The sequence below is a fragment of the Nothobranchius furzeri genome, chromosome 15 (assembly GCF_043380555.1).
Source record: "Nothobranchius furzeri strain GRZ-AD chromosome 15, NfurGRZ-RIMD1, whole genome shotgun sequence".
NCBI classification, from domain to species: domain Eukaryota; kingdom Metazoa; phylum Chordata; class Actinopteri; order Cyprinodontiformes; family Nothobranchiidae; genus Nothobranchius; species Nothobranchius furzeri.
In genome coordinates, this window is record NC_091755.1 from 4,813,327 (window position 1) to 4,822,803 (window position 9,477).

Sequence of the window (9,477 nt, forward strand, 5' to 3'; positions counted from 1 at the left end):
ATGTCAGCACTCGGTCTGACTGAGCGCCTCCAGGAGAGAGGCCCAAGCAAGACGCGCCCCGAGGAGTGTCTTGCCACATGTCAGCACTCGGTCTGACTGAGCGCCTCCAAGAGAGAGGCCCAAGCAAGATGCGCCCCGAGGAGCGTCTTGCCCCATGTCAACAATGGGTCTGACTGAGGGCCTCCAGGAGAGAAGCCCAAGCAAGACGCGCCCTGAGGAGCATCTTGCTGCATGTCAGCACTCGGTCTGACTGAGCGCCTCCAGGAGAGAGGCCCAAGCAAGACGCGCCCCGAGGAGCGTCTTGCCACATGTCAACAATGGGTCTGAACTTAGGGCCTCCAGGAGAGAAGCCCAAGCAAGACGCGCCCCGAGGAGCGTCTTGCCACATGTCAGCACTCTGTCTGTCTGTGCGCCTCCAGGAGAGAGGCCCAAGCAAGACGCGCCCCGAGGAGCGTCTTGCCACATGTCAACAATGAGTCTGACTGAGGGCCTCCAGGAGAGAAGCCCAAGCAAGACGCGCCCCGAGGAGCGTCTTGCCACATGTCAGCACTCGGTCTGACTGAACGCCTCCAGGAGAGAAGCCCCAGCAAGACGCGCCCCGAGGAGCGTCTTGTCACATGTCAACACTGGGTCTGACTGAGCGCCTCCAGGAGAGAAGCCCCAGCAAGACGCGCCCCGAGGAGCGTCTGGCCACATGTCAGCACTCTGTCTGACTGTGCGCCTCCAGGAGAGAGGCCCCAAGCAAGACGCGCCCCGAGGAGCTCCTTGCCACATGTCAGCACTCGGTCTGACTGAACGCCTCCAGGAGAGAAGCCCCAGCAAGACACACCCTGAGGAGCGTCTTGCCACATGTAAGCACTGGGTCTGACTGAGCGCCTCCAGGAGAGAGGTCCCAGCAAGACGCGCCCCGAGGAGCGTCTTGCCACATAACAACAATGGGTCTGACTGAGGGCCTCCAGGAGAGAGGCCCAAGCAAGACGCGCCCCGAGGAGCGTCTTGCCACATGTAAGCACTGGGTCTGACTGAGCGCCTCCAGGAAAGAGGCCCCAGCAAGACACGCCCTGAGGAGCGTCTTGCCTTATGTCAGCACTCGGTCTGACTGAGCGCCTCCAGGAGAGAGGCCCAAGCAAGACGCGCCCCGAGGAGCGTCTTGCCACATGTCAACAATGGGTCTGACTGAGGGCCTCCAGGAGAGAAGCCCAAGCAAGATGCGCCCCGAGGAGCGTCTTGCCACATGTCAACAATGGGTCTGACTGAGCGCCTCCAGGAGAGAGGCCCAAGCAAGACGCGCCCCGAGGAGCGTCTTGCCACATGTCACCACTGGGTCTGACTGAGCGCCTCCAGGAGAGAGGCCCAAGCAAGACGCGCCAAGAGGAGCGTCTTGCCACATGTCAACAATGAGTCTGACTGAGGGCCTCCAGGAGAGAAGCCCAAGCAAGACGCGTCCCGAGGAGCGTCTTGCCACATGTCAGCACTCGGTCTGACTGAACGCCTCCAGAAGAGAAAACCCAGCAAGACGCGCCCCGAGGAGCGTCTTGCCACATGTAAGCACTGGGTCTGACTGAGCGCCTCCAGGAGAGAGGCCCAAGCAAGACGCGCCCCGAGGAGCGTCTTGCCACATGTCAACAATGGGTCTGACTGAGGGCCTCCAGGAGAGAAGCCCAAGCAAGATGCGCCCAAAGGAGCGTCTTGCCACATGTAAACAATTGGTCTGACTGAGGGCATCCATGAGAGAAGCCCAAGCAAGACGCGCCCCGAGGAGCGTCTTGCCACATGTCAGCACTCGGTCTGACTGAGCGCCTCCAGGAGAGAGGCCCAAGCAAGACGCGCCCCGAGGAGCGTCTTGCCACATATCAACAATGGGTCTGACTGAGGGCCTCCATGAGAGAAGCCCAAGCAAGACACGCCCCGAGGAGCGTCTTGTCACGTGTCAACACTGGTTCTGACTGAGCGTCTCCAGGAGAGAGGCCCAAGCAAGACGCGCCCCGAGGAGCGTCTTGCCACGTGTCACCACTGGGTCTGACTGAGCGCCTCCAGGAGAGAGGCCCAAGCAAGACACGCCCCGAGGAGCGTCTTGTCACGTGTCAACACTGGTTCTGACTGAGCGTCTCCAGGAGAGAAGCCCAAGCAAGACGCGCCCCGAGGAGCGTCTTGTCACGTGTCAACAATGGTTCTGACTGAGCGTCTCCAGGAGAGAGGCCCAAGCAAGACGCGCCCCGAGGAGCGTCTTGCCACATGTAAGCACTGGGTCTGACTGAGCGCCTCCAGGAGAGAGGCCCCAGCAAGACGCGCCCTGAGGAGCGTCTTGCCTTATGTCAGCACTCTGTCTGACTGAGCGCCTCCAGGAGAGAGGCCCAAGCAAGACGCGCCCCGAGGAGCGTCTTGCCACATGTCAACAATGGGTCTGACTGAGGGCCTCCAGGAGAGAAGCCCAAGCAAGACGCGCCCCGGGGAGCGTCTTGCCACATGTCAACAATGGGTCTGACTGAGGGCCTCCAAGAGAGAAGCCCAAGCAAGACGCGCCCCGAGGAGCGTCTTGCACCATGTCAACACTGGGTCTGACTGAGCACCTCCAGGAGAGAGGCCAGAGCAAGACTCGCCCCGAGGAGCGTCTTGCCACATATCAACAATGGGTCTGACTGAGGGCCTCCATGAGAGAAGCCCAAGCAAGACGGGCCCCGAGGAGCGTCTTGCCCCATGTCAGCACTCGGTCTGACTGAGCGCCTCCAGGAGAGAGGCCCAAGAAAGATGCGCCCCGAGGAGCGTCTTGCCACATATCAACAATGGGTCTGACTGAGGGCCTCCATGAGAGAAGCCCAAGCAAGATGCGCCCCGAGGAGCGTCTTGTCACATGTCACCACTGGGTCTGACTGAGCGCCTCCAGGAGAGAGGCCCAAAAAAGATGCGCCCCGAGGAGCGTCTTGCCACATGTCACCACTGGGTCTGACTGAGCGCCTCCAGGAGAGAGGCCCCAGCAAAATGCGCCCCGAGGAGCGTCTTGCCACATGTCAACAATGAGTCTGACTGAGGGCCTCGAGGAGAGAAGCCCAAGCAAGACGCGTCCCGAGAAGCGTCTTGCCACATGTCGGCACTCGGTCTGACTGAACGCCTCTAGGAGAGAAGCCCCAGCAAGACGCGCCCCGAGGAGCGTCTTGCCACATATCAACAATGGGGCTGACAGAGGGCCTCCAGGAGAGAGGCCCAAGCAAGACGCTCCCTGAGGAGTGTCTTGCCACATGTCACCACTGGGTCTGACTGAGCGCCTCCAGGAGAGAGGCCCAAGCAAGACGCGCCCCGAGGAGCGTCATGCCACATGTCACTACTCAGTCTGACTGAGCGCCTCCAGGAAAGAGGCCCAAGCAAGACGCGCCCCGAGGAGCGTCTTACCACGTGTCAACACTGGGTCTGATTGAGGGCCTCCAGGAGAGAGGCCCAAGCAAGACGCGCCCCGAGGAGCGTCTTGCCACATGTCAACAATGGGTCTGACAGAGGGCCTCCAGGAGAGATGCCCAAGCAATACGCGCCCCGAGGAGCGTGTTGCCACATGTCACCACTGGGTCTGACTGAGCGCCTCCAGGAGAGAGGCCCAAGCAAGATGCGCCCCGAGGAGCGTCTTGCCACATGTCACCACTGGGTCTGACTGAGCGCCTCCAGGAGAGAGGCCCAAGCAAAACGCGCCCCGAGGAGCGTCTTGCCACATGTCAACAATGAGTCTGACTGAGGGCCTCGAGGAGAGAAGCCCAAGCAAGACGCGTGCCGAGAAGCGTCTTGCCAGATGTCGGCACTCGGTCTGACTGAACGCCTCTAGGAGAGAAGCCCCAGCAAGACGCGCCCCGAGGAGCGTCTTGCCACATATCAACAATGGGGCTGACAGAGGGCCTCCAGGAGAGAGGCCCAAGCAAGATGCTCCCCGAGGAGTGTCTTGCCACATGTCACCACTGGGTCTGACTGAGCGCCTCCAGGAGAGAGGCCCAAGCAAGACGCGCCCCGAGGAGCGTCATGCCACATGTCACTACTCAGTCTGACTGAGCGCCTCCAGGAGAGAGGCCCAAGCAAGACGCGCCCCGAGGAGCGTCTTACCACGTGTCAACACTGGGTCTGATTGAGGGCCTCCAGGAGAGAGGCCCAAGCAAGACGCGCCCCGAGGAGCGTCTTGCCACATGTCAACAATGGGTCTGACAGAGGGCCTCCAGGAGAGATGCCCAAGCAATACGCGCCCCGAGGAGCGTGTTGCCACATGTCACCACTGGGTCTGACTGAGCGCCTCCAGGAGAGAGGCCAAAGCAAGACGCGCCCCGAGGAGCGTCTTGCCACGTGGCACCACTGGGTCTGATTGAGTGCCTCCAGGAGAGAGGCCACAGCAAGACGCGCCCCGAGGAGCATCTTGCCTTATGTCAGCACTCGGTCTGACTGAGCGCCTCCAGGAGAGAGGCCCAAGCAAGACGCACCCCAAGGAGCGTCTTGCCACATGTCAGCACTCGGTCTGACTGAGCGCCTCCAGGAGAGAGGCCCAAGCAAGACGCGCCCCGAGGAGTGTCTTGCCACATGTCAGCACTCGGTCTGACTGAGCGCCTCCAAGAGAGAGGCCCAAGCAAGATGCGCCCCGAGGAGCGTCTTGCCACATGTCAACAATGGGTCTGACTGAGGGCCTCCAGGAGAGAAGCCCAAGCAAGACGCGCCCTGAGGAGCGTCTTGCTGCATGTCAGCACTCGGTCTGACTGAGCGCCTCCAGGAGAGAGGCCCAAGCAAGACGCGCCCCGAGGAGTGTCTTGCCACATGTCAACAATGGGTCTGAACTTAGGGCCTCCAGGAGAGAAGCCCAAGCAAGACGCGCCCCGAGGAGCGTCTTGCCACATGTCAGCACTCGGTCTGACTGAACGCCTCCAGAAGAGAAAACCCAGCAAGACGCGCCCCGAGGAGCGTCTTGCCACATGTAAGCACTGGGTCTGACTGAGCGCCTCCAGGAGAGAGGCCCAAGCAAGACGCGCCCCGAGGAGCGTCTTGCCACATGTCAACAATGGGTCTGACTGAGGGCCTCCAGGAGAGAAGCCCAAGCAAGATGCGCCCAAAGGAGCGTCTTGCCACATGTAAACAATTGGTCTGACTGAGGGCATCCATGAGAGAAGCCCAAGCAAGACGCGCCCCGAGGAGCGTCTTGCCACATGTCAGCACTCGGTCTGACTGAGCGCCTCCAGGAGAGAGGCCCAAGCAAGACGCGCCCCGAGGAGCGTCTTGCCACATATCAACAATGGGTCTGACTGAGGGCCTCCATGAGAGAAGCCCAAGCAAGACACGCCCCGAGGAGCGTCTTGTCACGTGTCAACACTGGTTCTGACTGAGCGTCTCCAGGAGAGAGGCCCAAGCAAGACGCGCCCCGAGGAGCGTCTTGCCACGTGTCACCACTGGGTCTGACTGAGCGCCTCCAGGAGAGAGGCCCAAGCAAGACACGCCCCGAGGAGCGTCTTGTCACGTGTCAACACTGGTTCTGACTGAGCGTCTCCAGGAGAGAAGCCCAAGCAAGACGCGCCCCGAGGAGCGTCTTGTCACGTGTCAACAATGGTTCTGACTGAGCGTCTCCAGGAGAGAGGCCCAAGCAAGACGCGCCCCGAGGAGCGTCTTGCCACATGTAAGCACTGGGTCTGACTGAGCGCCTCCAGGAGAGAGGCCCCAGCAAGACGCGCCCTGAGGAGCGTCTTGCCTTATGTCAGCACTCTGTCTGACTGAGCGCCTCCAGGAGAGAGGCCCAAGCAAGACGCGCCCCGAGGAGCGTCTTGCCACATGTCAACAATGGGTCTGACTGAGGGCCTCCAGGAGAGAAGCCCAAGCAAGACGCGCCCCGGGGAGCGTCTTGCCACATGTCAACAATGGGTCTGACTGAGGGCCTCCAAGAGAGAAGCCCAAGCAAGACGCGCCCCGAGGAGCGTCTTGCACCATGTCAACACTGGGTCTGACTGAGCACCTCCAGGAGAGAGGCCAGAGCAAGACTCGCCCCGAGGAGCGTCTTGCCACATATCAACAATGGGTCTGACTGAGGGCCTCCATGAGAGAAGCCCAAGCAAGACGGGCCCCGAGGAGCGTCTTGCCCCATGTCAGCACTCGGTCTGACTGAGCGCCTCCAGGAGAGAGGCCCAAGAAAGATGCGCCCCGAGGAGCGTCTTGCCACATATCAACAATGGGTCTGACTGAGGGCCTCCATGAGAGAAGCCCAAGCAAGACGCGCCCCGAGGAGCGTCTTGTCACATGTCACCACTGGGTCTGACTGAGCGCCTCCAGGAGAGAGGCCCAAAAAAGATGCGCCCCGAGGAGCGTCTTGCCACATGTCACCACTGGGTCTGACTGAGCGCCTCCAGGAGAGAGGCCCCAGCAAAATGCGCCCCGAGGAGCGTCTTGCCACATGTCAACAATGAGTCTGACTGAGGGCCTCGAGGAGAGAAGCCCAAGCAAGACGCGTCCCGAGAAGCGTCTTGCCACATGTCGGCACTCGGTCTGACTGAACGCCTCTAGGAGAGAAGCCCCAGCAAGACGCGCCCCGAGGAGCGTCTTGCCACATATCAACAATGGGGCTGACAGAGGGCCTCCAGGAGAGAGGCCCAAGCAAGACGCTCCCTGAGGAGTGTCTTGCCACATGTCACCACTGGGTCTGACTGAGCGCCTCCAGGAGAGAGGCCCAAGCAAGACGCGCCCCGAGGAGCGTCATGCCACATGTCACTACTCAGTCTGACTGAGCGCCTCCAGGAGAGAGGCCCAAGCAAGACGCGCCCCGAGGAGCGTCTTGCCACATGTCAACAATGGGTCTGACTGAGGGCCTCCAGGAGAGAAGCCCAAGCAAGACGCGCCCCGGGGAGCGTCTTGCCACATGTCAACAATGGGTCTGACTGAGGGCCTCCAAGAGAGAAGCCCAAGCAAGACGCGCCCCGAGGAGCGTCTTGCACCATGTCAACACTGGGTCTGACTGAGCACCTCCAGGAGAGAGGCCAGAGCAAGACTCGCCCCGAGGAGCGTCTTGCCACATATCAACAATGGGTCTGACTGAGGGCCTCCATGAGAGAAGCCCAAGCAAGACGGGCCCCGAGGAGCGTCTTGCCCCATGTCAGCACTCGGTCTGACTGAGCGCCTCCAGGAGAGAGGCCCAAGAAAGATGCGCCCCGAGGAGCGTCTTGCCACATATCAACAATGGGTCTGACTGAGGGCCTCCATGAGAGAAGCCCAAGCAAGACGCGCCCCGAGGAGCGTCTTGTCACATGTCACCACTGGGTCTGACTGAGCGCCTCCAGGAGAGAGGACCAAAAAAGATGCGCCCCGAGGAGCGTCTTGCCACATGTCACCACTGGGTCTGACTGAGCGCCTCCAGGAGAGAGGCCCCAGCAAAATGCGCCCCGAGGAGCGTCTTGCCACATGTCAACAATGAGTCTGACTGAGGGCCTCGAGGAGAGAAGCCCAAGCAAGACGCGTCCCGAGAAGCGTCTTGCCACATGTCGGCACTCGGTCTGACTGAACGCCTCTAGGAGAGAAGCCCCAGCAAGACGCGCCCCGAGGAGCGTCTTGCCACATATCAACAATGGGGCTGACAGAGGGCCTCCAGGAGAGAGGCCCAAGCAAGACGCTCCCTGAGGAGTGTCTTGCCACATGTCACCACTGGGTCTGACTGAGCGCCTCCAGGAGAGAGGCCCAAGCAAGACGCGCCCCGAGGAGCGTCATGCCACATGTCACTACTCAGTCTGACTGAGCGCCTCCAGGAAAGAGGCCCAAGCAAGACGCGCCCCGAGGAGCGTCTTACCACGTGTCAACACTGGGTCTGATTGAGGGCCTCCAGGAGAGAGGCCCAAGCAAGACGCGCCCCGAGGAGCGTCTTGCCACATGTCAACAATGGGTCTGACAGAGGGCCTCCAGGAGAGATGCCCAAGCAATACGCGCCCCGAGGAGCGTGTTGCCACATGTCACCACTGGGTCTGACTGAGCGCCTCCAGGAGAGAGGCCCAAGCAAGATGCGCCCCGAGGAGCGTCTTGCCACATGTCACCACTGGGTCTGACTGAGCGCCTCCAGGAGAGAGGCCCAAGCAAAACGCGCCCCGAGGAGCGTCTTGCCACATGTCAACAATGAGTCTGACTGAGGGCCTCGAGGAGAGAAGCCCAAGCAAGACGCGTCCCGAGAAGCGTCTTGCCAGATGTCGGCACTCGGTCTGACTGAACGCCTCTAGGAGAGAAGCCCCAGCAAGACGCGCCCCGAGGAGCGTCTTGCCACATATCAACAATGGGGCTGACAGAGGGCCTCCAGGAGAGAGGCCCAAGCAAGATGCTCCCCGAGGAGTGTCTTGCCACATGTCACCACTGGGTCTGACTGAGCGCCTCCAGGAGAGAGGCCCAAGCAAGACGCGCCCCGAGGAGCGTCATGCCACATGTCACTACTCAGTCTGACTGAGCGCCTCCAGGAGAGAGGCCCAAGCAAGACGCGCCCCGAGGAGCGTCTTACCACGTGTCAACACTGGGTCTGATTGAGGGCCTCCAGGAGAGAGGCCCAAGCAAGACGCGCCCCGAGGAGCGTCTTGCCACATGTCAACAATGGGTCTGACAGAGGGCCTCCAGGAGAGATGCCCAAGCAATACGCGCCCCGAGGAGCGTGTTGCCACATGTCACCACTGGGTCTGACTGAGCGCCTCAAGGAGAGAGGCCAAAGCAAGACGCGCCCCGAGGAGCGTCTTGCCACGTGGCACCACTGGGTCTGATTGAGTGCCTCCAGGAGAGAGGCCACAGCAAGACGCGCCCCGAGGAGCATCTTGCCTTATGTCAGCACTCGGTCTGACTGAGCGCCTCCAGGAGAGAGGCCCAAGCAAGACGCACCCCAAGGAGCGTCTTGCCACATGTCAGCACTCGGTCTGACTGAGCGCCTCCAGGAGAGAGGCCCAAGCAAGACGCGCCCCGAGGAGTGTCTTGCCACATGTCAGCACTCGGTCTGACTGAGCGCCTCCAAGAGAGAGGCCCAAGCAAGATGCGCCCCGAGGAGCGTCTTGCCACATGTCAACAATGGGTCTGACTGAGGGCCTCCAGGAGAGAAGCCCAAGCAAGACGCGCCCTGAGGAGCGTCTTGCTGCATGTCAGCACTCGGTCTGACTGAGCGCCTCCAGGAGAGAGGCCCAAGCAAGACGCGCCCCGAGGAGTGTCTTGCCACATGTCAACAATGGGTCTGAACTTAGGGCCTCCAGGAGAGAAGCCCAAGCAAGACGCGCCCCGAGGAGCGTCTTGCCACATGTCAGCACTCGGTCTGACTGAACGCCTCCAGAAGAGAAAACCCAGCAAGACGCGCCCCGAGGAGCGTCTTGCCACATGTAAGCACTGGGTCTGACTGAGCGCCTCCAGGAGAGAGGCCCAAGCAAGACGCGCCCCGAGGAGCGTCTTGCCACATGTCAACAATGGGTCTGACTGAGGGCCTCCAGGAGAGAAGCCCAAGCAAGATGCGCCCAAAGGAGCGTCTTGCCACAT